At 35.7% G+C, this 5,000-nt stretch overlaps 1 long non-coding RNA gene across 1 annotated transcript in view; it reads left to right on the top strand.

Annotated features, from left to right (window-relative positions):
• The window catches only part of LOC118767502, an 18,674-nt gene that overhangs the window by 12,286 nt on the left and 1,388 nt on the right, over positions 1 to 5,000 (top strand). The window contains exon 2 of the long non-coding RNA XR_005003424.1: positions 4,969 to 4,974. This is a non-coding gene — a long non-coding RNA (uncharacterized LOC118767502). The remainder of the gene's footprint in view (positions 1 to 4,968; positions 4,975 to 5,000) is intronic.

Below are 5,000 nucleotides of genomic sequence, written 5' to 3'. Positions count from 1 at the left end.
AGTCACTGTGGTTTGAACAATTAGCTTAACGTGCACTCCACTTCAATAGCGAAATTCTTTCCTAAGCCATCAAACATTCTTTCAATCAACGTACCCTTCCCTCTCCACTTGTTCCGTACCTATCATTCCTTTAACCCTTCTCTTCCTACTATCTATCTTTGACGTCAATTATTCTAACAGTTTTTAAAAACACTCATTATCGCTTTGTTTACCATGTAGACAGTCATCGAAATTTTTGTTTGTCTTATTGTCGAGAGAGGCTCCCTTTCTTTCCTGATGAGAAGATTGCATAATGCACCATTTATTCCTTTGGAATGAAACCATGTTGTCTTCGAAATATATGTCGAGAGTAAAGGAATTTTGTTAACATCTTCGTTCGACTCCATTCTTTCATTTATTCATATATATATATAATATACGTATAGATACATCTATACGTATATATACATGCATATGTGTGTACAGAACGACACGAAACGTGTACAACAAAAAGTACGAAGTAGGACTACTTTCTCGAACTACGAAAGACATAAATGGAAAACAAGACAAACAATATAAAGAACGACCCCTCATGAGTTGTTGGCTGTTTATCTAGTCTCGTATTTCGAGCTTTTAACAACAATATACGCTTTCGAAAAAACAGTTGCTCAGGCAAAGCAAATTAAATAAAATTTGGGATTTTGCGGAGGTTCAAAATTGGTAACACAAACGAGCAGTGAAAACAAACAGGAAGGGCTGCTAAACCTAATGGATGTTGTGGTGGCAAAAGCATATATATATATATATATACACACATACATATATATATATATATACACACACATATATATATATATACATATATATATATATATATATATATATATATATATATATATATATACACACGTACATACATACGAACATACATATACATTTATTATATATTTGTGGCATGGTCGAAGTCTAAAAGATAAAAGAATAGATTATATATATATAATTTCGAAAATGTGATGTCAAGATGCAGCACTTTATTGTAATTAGTATAATGAATGGTACTTACAATGATGTGGGGAAAGAAAGGTGGTGCATAACATTGGTATACATACATAAATTCCTTAGCGTATCCTTGTACATATAAGCATAATGCCATTTACAGCATTCAATATTTGCGCATTTGGTGGAAGCCTTCAGAAGCAATGGTTTGTATACACAAGTAAGCAACATCTGTAAATGAAATAATATTTACACTACCGTGTGTGAATAAAGAAAAATAGCAAATCTGTAGGAGACAAAACAAAGATATACTTATTGAAATAATTTTTATGTATTTTAATCAAAACCAGATGAGAATTATCGTATCATAAGCCGCAGTGAGATCAACCAAAACTGTTCCTTTTATTTTACAAAATGCGTTTTATGTTTTTGTTCATTGAGATTTCATCGAACCTAATGGAATATTTTCTTTACAGATACGCGGAAATATTTCAACAAAAATTGCTTCTGTATATTTAGAGAATTACTTTTCCTCTTCGTTATTGTTATTTCGTTGAAGGTAATAGATATATTTCATAGCAAAGAATCAATGGTATCAAGTGAGACAACGATATCAGAGATTTAATGCAGAATCAGATAGAAATACCATTGACGAAACACTTCTCTACTGCACGTTGTTTCCGTAGGGTGTGAAGAAATGAAATCGGCGCTTCTCGTACATCGGATATGATATATCATATTTTATCCAAAGATAATTGAAATAGAACAAGCTATGGAAATAAAATTCACATTAAAATATATACCAAATCGATACTAGATACTAGACAGAAATAAACATGACTTCGTAAAAGGAAATGAATTGATATTACCAAACCAATTCCCATCAGAGAGAGATACTATATGGCAGAAAGAAGAAAGAAAAGAATGAAGAAAAACTGGGGCGACCACGAGTACAGGAAATGAACCAAAAAAAGACAATAAACATACTAATCAAATCTTTCATCCTTTCGAGGTCGATAAAATAAATACCAGTGGAACTTTCCGGGTCGATTTAATCGACGCACACCCTCTCCGAAATTGCTGACTTGTTTATAAAATTTTAGACCAATATTTAAAATAAAAGCATAGAACTTTAGCACCCACATAGATCATTGCATTGAAATGTTGTGTCTACATCATAAAAAGTACCAAATCATAAAAATAGCATCGTAATTCCGAATATAACAACGACAAATACTGAAGGATTAATACAAATAACCTAAGAAGGAATTAATTTAAATGACTTGGTATTTGAAATAAAAAAGCCTTCCGCATTGATATAGAGTCATTTATACTGAGCCATTGCTAAATTATATCTAAGATTAGACATTGGAAGATTACATAAAGTAGCCATAGCATCGTCAGACACTTTGATGGAACGTTAGTAGGTAGAGTTTCTTATATCTTTGTAACTTTATTAATCCTAATCATATCTTCTTTAGGCTCGGAATTTCCGTTAACGATGAACACCATATTAATCATCACAAATAATTCTAGAAATGCTTAAAATTGAATATTTCCCCTTAGCCAATAATACTCTTATTAATCATGCACATATTTTCATCCATTAATATTCGTATCAAACTTGAACAAATATATATTTATGTAGGGTGTGACTAATTCTTGTTGCAAAAGATGAAATAGAAAATGTATCCCTCAAACCATTGATAATAATGTCAATGACAACGCGTTGACAAAAAAGGCCAAAATCGATCAGCTCCAAAAAGACGATGGTTTGCCTCAGAAACAGATTGAGAAATTACTAATATATAATGTATATATTTTTTCTTGATTCATTCCGGCACATTCGAAGGGAATACCTGGTTGCTCTTGTTTTCTGTCATCAGATAATACCTCCTCATTTTGGACCATGTGTGTCCTCATAAATCACGTGATTTACCAGTGTAAGGGGACTGTGAGACATTACGATGTTTCAGCTTCGTTGTGCGTCTCCTGAGTCAAACCTACCTCACCTGACCAGTGAAGCGAACAACACCGCTGACGCGTATTTATACAGATTAGCAAATAGCGTGTTTTCTAATGGTTGCTGATCTCTTAAACATTGAGAATATTGAATGGAGATGCACAGCACAGCGGCATTCGAAGTCAACATGGCGGAAGTGATATCCATTGACGAAACATTACATTTCAGGTATTGATATTCTAATTTTGCACAATGAATTAAGACGGAAAGCGGTATTGTTTTGGAAGTCAAAATCCTGTGTGCGCCACCCGCTACACGTGGAAGCAATTATTAGATACGAATTGAGCATTATTTAAATTTGTATTATTTTCCAAACATGAAGAGCTCTTTTAATAATAATTTGTAGTTCCTATTTTGTCGACGGTAAGATAACAGAGCGATAATTAGCAAGAAAATCAATAGATATATTGATGGCATTTAAAAGGCGCTACACAAATATGGCAAGGAAGATGTTTATTAATCATCAAAGTCGAAAGAGATTAAATGGTTGAAGAGAACTTGGAAATTAGTTGATTTATATTCTAAGCTGGCAAATGCCTACGGTAAGCTGACTTAGAAAGTTACAAACATGGAAACAGGGAGCGAGTCATAAATTCATATTGGAGGAATAACAGAAAATTAGGAAAGAGATTTAAAGATGCAGAGAAATGAATTTTAAATAAATAAAAACGTAATTGCAACATTTCATGCATATGAGTATAGAAACAAAAGAAACCCCCAAATGGTTAATACTCTTTTCCTTGTTTCAATCATTTGTCTGCGGCCATGCTGGAGCACCGCCTTTAGTCGAGCAAATCGACCCCGGGACTTATTCTTTGTAAGCCCAGTACTTATTCTATCGGTCTCTTCTCCCGAACCGCTAAGTGACGGGGACGTAAACGCACCAGCATCGGTTGTCAAGCAATGCTAGAGGGACAAACACAGACACACAAACATATATACACACATACATATGTATATATACATATATACCACAGGCTTCTTTCAGTTTCCGTCTACCAAATCCACTCAGAAGGCATTGGTCGGCCCGAGGCTATAGCAGAAGACACTTGCCCAAGATGCCACGGAGTGGGACTGAACCCGGAACCATGTGGTTGTTAGGAAAGCTACTTACCACACAGCCACTCCTGCGCCTACCTGAGGAGATTAAACAAAGATGAAGTTCACATAAACAACACTAACTGTTTTCCTATGATGTACTAATGTTACGAAGTCACTCCTTACCGCGAACCTCTATCAAAGACATAACTAAACATACATTAAATGGTCGTTTTCCAGCCTTCTATGAAACCAGCACACCTCTCCTGTCCACCATCCTTCAAATCATTCGTCACCCCTAATCTGAGCCGGTTACTTCCAACACTCACTTCCTCCACCCCTCTCTCTATCTCTCTCCAAAATGAGGAGCACACTTTTGGTCTTGGCACGCAACTGGTCCACCATTCGACATGTTTTGTCTGCTCTCATTCAAGCGGGAACCCTTGATATTTAAAAACATAACGGCCCTGCACAAATCAGGATGCGCTTTTCATAACTACTACAGTAGAACTGTCATTTACTGCTCTGTACGAAATCTGTGTTTACTAGAAGCGACTGGACCCCGGTTGGCTGGTCACTTTCGGGAATACCCACATCACGCTAAAACTTCTTCAATCAAACCAATATTTAGTGACCTCAGTACCCCGAGTTTTTGGCGGTTTGGAGGGTGTTGTAACAATCCCACAGCTATCTTCCAGTTTCATTATGAAATCTGGACCAGCTAGAATAAATAACTCACTTCTGTTCATCTCGTGTCGATTTTCTTTACTTCTCTTCCTGTTTATTGGTCCACACGGCATACATACAACTACAGCATACCATCTTCATTCTTTATACACCACCCAGATTGCGGTCAGTCTGTCTGTCTGTATGTGTACCCATAGTTCGTCCGTTTTTTCTCACTGCTGAACAAGGACACCACTGATCATCAGCTTTATGTTAACATCCGCTTGGCAGTGTCAAG

Source organism: Octopus sinensis, linkage group LG22, assembly GCF_006345805.1.
Source record: "Octopus sinensis linkage group LG22, ASM634580v1, whole genome shotgun sequence".
NCBI lineage: Eukaryota > Metazoa > Mollusca > Cephalopoda > Octopoda > Octopodidae > Octopus > Octopus sinensis.
The sequence above is the reverse complement of the archived record's forward strand: the minus strand, read 5'-3'. Positions and strand labels throughout refer to the sequence as shown.